Source organism: Miscanthus floridulus, chromosome 6, assembly GCF_019320115.1.
Source record: "Miscanthus floridulus cultivar M001 chromosome 6, ASM1932011v1, whole genome shotgun sequence".
NCBI classification, from domain to species: Eukaryota; Viridiplantae; Streptophyta; class Magnoliopsida; order Poales; family Poaceae; genus Miscanthus; species Miscanthus floridulus.
In genome coordinates, this window is record NC_089585.1 from 79,668,637 (window position 1) to 79,678,585 (window position 9,949).

At 41.4% G+C, this 9,949-nt stretch overlaps 1 pseudogene; it reads right to left on the reverse strand.

The window, feature by feature from the left end:
* Nucleotides 1-503: 503 nt before the first annotated feature.
* On the reverse strand, nucleotides 504-8,653 carry LOC136460740 (uncharacterized; annotated as a pseudogene).
* Nucleotides 8,654-9,949: the final 1,296 nt, after the last annotated feature.

A 9,949-nucleotide genomic window follows, 5' to 3' on the forward strand; every position in this document is an offset into this window, starting at 1 on the left:
ACTTGTTGTATTGATGCTTGCACATGTGTTGCTTGCATCATTGCCATAAACTCTTGCCTAAGAGCTTCTCTATCGGCCTCCCTTGCCTTCATTATTTGTTCCATCTGACGCCTATGTTCTTCCCTTTCAGCTTCCCTTTCAGCCTCTTGAGATTCTAATCTCTCTTGTAGCTTTGAAAATGCTTCAGCTAGTGCCGATTCCTGACACACTTGGTACTAGTAATCCTCAGACAGTAGTAGCCTTCTGGTTGGGTATTTTGCCAAGTATCCATTAGCATAGATCTTGGTTGATTTGTAGTTTCTTGTTTCCTAGTAGGCTGACTGGAAAATCTTATTTTGCTCCACGTCTGAGATGATGAGTGCTTCTCCATCTGTTTCCCTCTCCGAAATTTTGTTGCATGCATTATCCTAACAAAGGAGGATAGTTGAAGTAGTTAATTGAAAATGATTTTGTACGCGGTCACTTTGCATCAGTTAATAAAGTTTGTACAAACTATTATATACTCACATAGATATCCCTGGATTCTTGGCTTCTCCATTGTCCATTCTTACTGTGCATGATCATGAAAAGCTCCAAATCATTTGGCTCATCACCAATTATTGGGTCCCTCTAATTAGGCAAGAATGTAACAAATTAGCGATATATCAAAAGGTAAGGAAGCATGGTCATGTGCTTCTGAAGTTATTACCTTCTCAAAGCCACACTGAGAAAAAGTCTTTGATCCTGCCCAATGGTGTACCTTTACATTCTGTCGATTCCGAGAATTCTTGCAACTAACCCTCTACACAAGGAGTTGATTATAAAAAATATTACAATGTACCAAAACATAGCCTTTATTTCATCAAGTTCAAATGGCAAGAATAAAGTAAAGGTCATCAAACCTAAAAACTTGTCTTGCCAAAATACAAAACCAGATAGTGCCATTCAACAATGTCCAACTCTTCTGGCTTATGTCTCATTCTCTCATAGGTGGTGTACGCCCTATACGTAGCACTTAATGTTGCTCGCCATCCTTTGTAACGCTCATTAGCGATGATCCATATATTTTTCCTGTTTTCTTCGTTATTCTCAATGTCCCACTTATGCTGTTCAACATATAAAACATAAATTCTAGGTCACTTCTTAACTAATTTGGTAACAAAACTGTGTATGCTAGAAAAAACAATTCAGAAACTTACCATCATATCATATACTATTGAATATTTGACATCTTGGTCGATATCCTTCCATGTTCTCACCCCAATGAGTGGTGCTTTTTTCCTTGTGTACACTACTATTTCATCAGTAAATGTGCATGCGTTGTCACCTACAGCTTCTCCACGTGTAGAGAATTGGACTTTAAGCTTCTGACTGCCCTGCTTAGATCTCTTGTGGCTAGCTACCAATCCTTTCACAGTACCTCGTGCCTTCCTCTTTTGGGAGTCTTGTCCATCGAAACAATATACAGTGCAAGGGATTAAACAAAATCATTTACATAGGGAAAACTGAACTGAACATCAAAATAAAATCACAATAAGCATCACTTACTATCTCCCTGTGTTTTCTCACGCCGAGCATGTGATGGCTGGTTCAGAGGTGGTGTTGGATTACTATCTTGACTTGAATTTAGTAAAACTGTCTGATTTGTAGGGTTGTCATATGCACTTGCAGACAATAGGTCACACGTGTAAACTATAAATATATTGCGAAGGATTAATAATAAGTTGGTTGACATTTTGGGAAAAGAATGTGTATATTACTAATTTGATCTAGTTGTCCTTGCACCCTTAACCATTCTTTGTAAGTCTTGACTGTGTCATCCCTGTATATATCTTCAAAATCTACGAAAGCCATGCTGCTATTAGTGATCTAGCCATTGCAATATAATATAATATAATATAATATAATATAACAATTCATAATAGGGCAGCAACATAACTTACCCATGCCTTGGCTGTGTCTATGCATATTTTTAAGCCACACCTTGTAATCATCAAGTGACTCATCTATGGAATGTTCACTATTTGATGCCACAGTTCTTGGCAATTTAATGGGTGTTATGTCCACAGTTCACTCTGTTATTTGATCCCTTGACAATACTAATCTGACCTCCCTCTCCTCTGCATTACTTGATATCATTGCATTTGCATTGACATCATATTCGATCTTGTTTAGTGTTGCTACAGAGTTACCACTTCTCCTCTTGTAGTACAAGTAGTCCCTGGTACCATACCCCAAATTTGATTTCATTGTTATTAAGTTACCAAACGTGAGGTCGTCCCTGGCTATTGTATACTGAGCCAATTGTTGTCCCCCCCCCCCCCCCCCCCGGTGCCCCCTTGCAAGTGAAAGAAACAGTCCATGTTTGTTCCGAGCTGTCATAGAATGTAATGAGAAACATAAGCACACCCTAAACAATATTTAAAGAAGGAACAACTTGAGAATGGCAAACAATAATGTGTCCTTCATATTATTGAAGCATCTCACTACTGTTTATTGAAGGATCTCACTATTATTGAAGTATTTTGTCGAATTCTAAATCATTGCAGTAGCATCCAAACAGACATTGTGTCGTTACCTGTCGTCTTCCTGAGTGGAACATCAGAGGTTTTCTTGTGATTGGCTGCCATCACCTCCATCTTTATCGGTAGGAGGTTTCGCCGTCCTGGACGGAGGTGTTTGAAAAAGCGACATCGTCGCCCTAGGTCTGGACAATGAAGCAGGTGTTGGTGTGTTGAACGTAGGTGACGTCGATTGAGTCTCCATTGATGCATTCTGCAGTCCAGCAACATTGAACAAGTAAACTACATAGACACACAGGTACATGCATTATTCTTTCGTAAGTGAAAAGTGAATAGATCAATGGCTTTAGGGTTACCGTAACTCTGACGAAGAGGAAGTCTGGGAGTCCTTGAGGTTTGAGCACGTCGTGGCGGCTCCGGGTGTGGCCTGTCCTACACCGGCGCCCCTACAATGACGATGCGACGGTGAAGACAAGCGGTGGCGGCGGGTGTAGATCGGGAACCAAGTTGGAGGAGGGAAAGGAAAGAATTAGAGGAGATGGGGAGGATAATGAGGAAGTGGGGAGGTTAAGATTCGCTTTGTTCGCATAATGGGCGGGTATTAGGCGGTAAATGGCTGCATGCGGGCGCCAAGCCAATTTTTGGCAAAAATTACAAAAAATAAGTGGAAAAAGGGTGTGCCACTGACGTGAGGAACCCACTTGTAGGCGCCGGGTTCATGGTGTTCATCCTTTTTATTTTGATTCATTGTAAAAACGTTAAACGTGTTTAGATTTCGAATTTGTTGTCCAAATCAGGTGAATCTTTTTTCCAATTTCTCAGAAAACTTTTTCCTTTCACGTGGTTTTATTTGCATTGTGTTACTCGACCCCTTGTATTAACATTTTGTCATTTGCTTTACTATTTACGTACTCTACAATGAACAGACCTTTTTCTAATGTGTCCAAGGTACCAGAGGCTTATGAATAGGCAAGTTGGAATCTTGTTTGATCAAATGTGTATCATATAGGTGTATCATATATATGGCATATCATATAGGTGTATCATGTTCAATGTCACATTCTTTGCCTTGAGGTGATTTCATGTGGGAGCTAAGACAATGTTTCAGTGCAAATCGGTAATCGATGTCCTCAAGGACAGGATTTATCGCACAAACCATCTTTTTGCAGCGTGACATCTTTACCTAGGTTTGGGTTCATGACACTAAGATACACTTATCTTTGTATTTGTATTTGTGATAAACCAAGTTAGTGATATACACTTACCTTTGTATTTGTGATAGCATCCACTCTATAATGCTTTTCGTAAACAAAAAGAAAACAACAAACTCATATTGTTTATCATAATCCTTGGAGTCGAAAAACTATTCTTACTAGTTGGGTAAGTCTTGCGAGTACATTATGTACTTAGGGTTTATTTTAACCTTGTTGCAGGTGCAGCTTGAGTAGTAGCTCTTGTGTGAAGGATTCTTCTGGTGGGCACTGACGGATCCTTGTATCGTTTCCGCTATATGTTTATTTTCATTCCGTTGTTTAATTATCGCACTCTGAACTGGTATTATAATAAATAATTTCTAAGAACTCTTGTAGTATAAAATGGACTAATTATTGTAAGCTCGTACTCATTATTGGATTCTGGATGTAAAACGTGGATTGTTTCGAGTTCTTCCATAGGGTGGGCTCGACGGAACTGTCCGATATAGCTAACTTTCGAGGTGCTAAAGACGAGCGCCTCCGAAAATGTGTTATTTCGGACGGTTCTACCACAGTATGCCCCTTACATGCCTAACAATAAATATACAAATATATTCCGTATACAACTATATTAGCTTAATTAATCTACGTCTAAATTATAATTGTTAGAATAAATTCAATTTAAAGGATCCAAATGGAATTTTGATGTTAATTTTTTCTTAATAAAATATACCTACGCCTCAGAGGGTGGTCGTCTACCACTCCTAGTCCACGGAGGACATGGGTGCATAGAAGAAGTCGTACGCGGTGGATGTCTGTCAGAGGAATTCTCGTCTACAATGCAGATCTGTATTTTGTGCGCAGGGAATTAGAAAGATATAGCACACGTCACACGGGACACATTTATATTGGTTCAGGTATGGGGTGCCCTATGTCTAGTTGAGAATCGATCTCTTATCTCATATGCTTAAGGATTATATGGCGCTAATGTGTTTGTCTAGCTACAAGCTTAGATTCTGTCTTATCTAAAAAATTTGAAACCACGTATTTCCTTAACTTGGCGTGAATGTGAGGTTGTGTCAATATTTGAGGTGCATACGAACTGATCTGAGATGTGCAAACTTCAAATTTTGACTTGAGTTACATGTAAAACTATGTCTGAGGTGTATCCATTTTAAGATTGATGTAAGGGTCCTCTTTATTAAAATTATTTAAAAACAAACATATCCACCTAAAATGTGCTTACATGCTAATTTTTAGAATTTCATGATCAATTGTAGGTATTATTAGAGTAAAATGATCGTTTCAGTTACATTTCTTTACACCACTGCACAATACTCAAAACTGTCATGTACACTGCTGAGATGTTTTCAAACAAATTAACAGCCTTTTGACTTGTAAGGACTTCTCGATTATCATTAATTTGCTCGTAAGCTTTTCTTTTGTAGTAACAAATTGACAGCAAACTCATCGGCACGAACTGAACGGATGCACGAGTGCGACTCAGAACCTATAACAGCACTACAGCTACAGCAAGGGGCTCATCTGCTTCAGGCCACTCATGATGCTGTACTACGGAGGCAGCAATCATATATCAGTGCGCTAAATAGGTGACGAACAGCGCAGCGAACATGAGCAGGTACGCGATCGCCTGATCGATCGCCTTGGCGTCGACTACCATCCGTGCCGTCGCCACGGCGGTCCCCGGCTTCTCCTGTGCTGCCATGGACAGCTGCATGAGCCCGGAGAAGAAGGCGGCCGTGAACAGCAGCACGTACGCCTTCACGGATGCCATTAATTCACAGCTGCTGAAGAAGAATGAAAATGCAAATGTGCCTGCTAAGCTCTGTGATTTGTTTGGAGATGCAAAGGAATTGGAGGGCATGCATATATATAGATGTAGTACATGGGCAAAGGTGTGATGAACATGAACTCTCAGTGTGCTTAATTAGTTTGATCGTAGGACTGAAGGGAAATTTGAAGTTATTATGAAGAGAAGATGAATCGGTCAGTCTGTGTCTGGCTCGGCAGGATTGACTATCTTGGTCGCCAAATAAATGTGCTGAATATTTCCATCTCGGCGGTTTTGTCTACTTCGCATGTGTTCAGTTCAAAATATGAGATGGCCGATGACCCGATGTCTCGTGTGCATGTTCTGAATAGAATTTTGTTGGTTGAAATCTTCAGTAAGTAGCAACGGACAAAGCTGCAGAACAATGTTGACTGCGCCCTGCCCTGACATTCATGTGATCTAGTTTGCGGACAGAAGATGTCATGCTTAAGCATGTCAGTGTCATATACAGATTTGAACCGGAGAAGCCCCCTCCCCCGTGTCGTCCATAGGGACTCCGGGGCGACACGCCCACCGCCCTAGGCTTCCTCCGGCCACCGCCGCCGCTCCGGCGGGAGGCGGCGGCAGCGGCCTGTGGCGGTGCCAAAACAAAGGTGGCGTTCGCAGCCACTTATCTCCTACCCACTTTTCTCTGAGTCACTCTCACTTTATGCTTCGTTAGGTGACGTTGCCAAAACAAAGGTGGCATTCGCAGCCACTTATCTCCTACCCACTTTTCTCTGAGTCACTCTCACTTTATGCATCGTTTGCGAGCGGCAGCCTGTTCGATTGGCTGGTTCGTTTCGTTGTTGGTTCGTGAAAAAGTACGGCTGGCTGGTTTATGCGAGAGAAAAATACTGTTCTGGCTGGAAATTTACGATCGTTTACGACGAGCCACAGCCAAGCACGCCTTTGAAGCTGCGGCGGCGACAGATTCGGGGTCTCCAGGGCTATATCCGGCCCTCTCTGTAACAGATCTGCAGCCCACATGCCCAACGCGGTTGCGGCCGGGCTCTTGTGCCCGGCAATGGCGCAGAGGGCCCAGGTGCTTGGCTGCGCACTCAACAGCGCCTGGCCAACCGATCTGGGGCAAGCCAAGTGCCGGCGACTGCTCAGTTCGGCCTCTCAGCGTCCGGATCCAGGGGTGGGCTCCAGACCCTCACGGTGCTTTGCCTCTGCGACTGGTGGCGGCGGGCAGCGGCGGCGCCTGGATGTGGCCGCGCAAGGCTTGGTCGGCAACGGTGCGGCTTGGGTTGCCCTTCTGGGTTGGCTCCTGGTGGTTGACGGTGGCTCTCTAGCTCAGGTTGCCAAGCGGCGGCTCTCGGTGTGGCGCTGCGCAATGCATGAGTTCTGGGCAAAAGCTCCGCCTGCCTCTCGAACGGGCCAACGATGGTGATGCTAGCTCCGGGCGTCAATCCCCTCCTTGCAAGCTTCATTGAAGGATCTCATGTTGTCGTCAATGTTGACAGCGTAGGTCTATGAGTAAAAGCCCTGTCTTATTAGCTCCTAAGGCCGGCGACGGTGCGTCGATGCATTTAAAAATATGGTTTGAATATTTTTCATTGGAATACAATGGAAATTTGTCCTAAGTATCTTCAAAGCCGGATGACCACAATACAACCAAATCTAAGTTAGCCAAGTCATGCATTCTTGATGTTAAATGCAGCTCCCTAAATTAAGATTTAATTATGTTCAGTGACCAACTAGTTTTTTTTTGAAACAGTGATCAACTAGTTTTAGTGAGACAACTACTTGTCATGGTATTTGCCTCCTATTTCAGCGGTTAGGTTCATCTATTTTTTGTTAATACAGTAAAAATAATGCAAATGTATCTATCTATACCTAATGTTTAAGAGCGAACATTTCTTTTTTCTGTCTCCCACTCTATTAGTCTCTTCTCTATCCGTCTGTCATTACTTTTTCTGTCCCTCGATCAAATCCCTCACATATATAGATAATGTTGGATATTCACATTTCTTCGATGTAGAAGCAGATTGAGAGGAATAAAAAAATATTCGAATACATCTATTTAACATCCATATTAAAATCGAATATGAATCATATATGCATATTGACGCTGAAATGGAATACAAATATTGGATCTTTCGAATATTTAGACATCTAGATCTATCTCTATTAGATATACACTATATCTAGATACATACTACGTATCTAGAAAAAACTTACAATTTGGAACGGAGATAGTAGTTTTAAAATATTTATGTATGAATAAATGCATTAGACAAGATCTATTTCCTTGGGATATGTTAAGGGTAAAATTTCCAGGCGTTCGGTACTTGGGTCCAATCTTGCGTATTTACTTTGGGCTTGATTGTTTGAGTTTTAGCTTTTGGTTTAAAACTTGGCTTTCTGGTTATTGGCCTCTTGCTATTGATTTTTTTAAAATAAAATTTTAACTTCTCAGCACACAAAAAACCAGAAAAAGCTATTCTCAGTATGTTTTTCACCTTTTAATTTATTTCCTCAGATGTCACCTTTCTATCTATTTCTTGGTAGATTAAGCTCTTAGTTAATTTTCTAGTGCATGCAACTTAATAATATTCTACCTCAAAATAAAATAACACGATTTGCACAAAAGCATATTGTGCACCTCTTTCCCGTAGGGTATGGAGTTAAGGCGAACTAATTTGCACATGCATGCAAAAACAACAATATGTTGTGTATATATAATAAGTGGTATAATTTTCTAAAAAAATAAAATATTTGAAATTATGAGCAGGATACATCATCATGCATGCATAAATTGCTTCTCAAACAAATAGACAAGAAACTCATCAGAAAAACTCCTAACTGAACTGATACATGAATGCAGTGAATAGGAACCGGAACGACGACCGGCATTACATCATACAACGAGCTTGTGTTGTCTTTACACCAGACACAAAACTATACTACGATCGAGACACTGATCAGTGAGCGAAATAGGTGACGAAGAGCGCAGCGAACATGAGCAGGTACGCGACAGCCTGATCGATCGCCTTTGTGTCGACCACCCGCGCTGTCGCCACGGCGGTCGCCTGCTTCTCGTGTGCTGCCATGGAGAGCTGCATGAGCCCGGAGAAGAAGAAGGCGGTGAACAGCAGGATGCACGCCTTTGCGGTCGCCATCTTCTGTCGCTGTATTAGCTAGAGTTTCTGAAGCAGCTTCCTGAAATTCTAAACTCTGATCCTTGAATAGCTACTAGTGAAGGATGTGCTCCTATAGCCTAGCTCTCTGATGCTTGTGGCGATGGAGAGGAATCGGTGGCTATATATATACGTATTTATAGTGGCAGAAGGGCAGGAAAATTAAGCGTGGCGATCGAGCTGCATGCCCTGTTTGATCAGGACCTGTGAGGAGAATTTGAACCGACCTATGAATCGGTCAATTCCGCTGCTCGGCAGGATTGAGTTGACAGTTGAAACTTGAAACATCTCGTCTCGTCATATGCGCTGAGGTTTTGGCATGTGCAACCATCGCATTAATTTGCCAGGCCAATGTCTATCTCAGTCATTCATTTTACCAATCTCGTTGGCTCCTTTGCAAGATCTGCGTCAGTTCAGTTCAGACCATCGGATGACTCTTTGGATGCCAAGTAGTCGTGAATGGAATCGTACGTAGAAACCTTCAGGGAGCGGCGGCGCTAGAAAACTGCACTGCATGACAACATTGACCGGGCCCTGTGCTGTGCAGGATTTGAGGGCCTAGGACAACGAGAGCCATCAACTACACACGATTATTACCGCTTGTGAATGTGGAAACTTTATTACGCGGGACCGGAAAAGCATTTTAAAAATATATTTGTAGTAGATATTTGGATACCGTATAGTACAGATATATATACACTAGGGGATAGGATGGTTAGTTACTGGAGCCTTGTCTCATTGTGTTATAATACAACATATTTTTACTGGGACGAAGCTAGCTGAGCTGGTTGAGGTTGTGGATGTATGTCCAAAGAATCTAGCTAGATTCAAGTTCTTGTATAGAAGAACTTTGGTGTCTATTTTCTTCTTAATAAAATACCACTTGGGCCCTCCTAATTTCATCCATTTTTTAATATTATATTTTTACTAGAACAAAGAACCGTTTGCTTCTAAGCTCTTTGTACAAAAGTGAGTATCTTCAAGATTCTTTCTCAAATTTACTCTCTAAATCATCACTTGAGAGTTATTTGAGTAAAAAATATTTTCTGTATTTTTATACCCTTTAGTACATTCTCTATATCTTGCGTACGCTCTAGAGAGTCATTCCCGTTCTCCATCTTTGGCTTGCGAGAAATTCGATATAGAGAATGTCAATATTTAGATATGCAATTAAATTAAGAGGTTGCTGAAAAGTATTTTTTTTTTTACTAAAATCAATATTCCTGTAAATTAGGAGTAATATAGGAGTTGCTCTAAGAAGTATAAATTAGAGAAAAA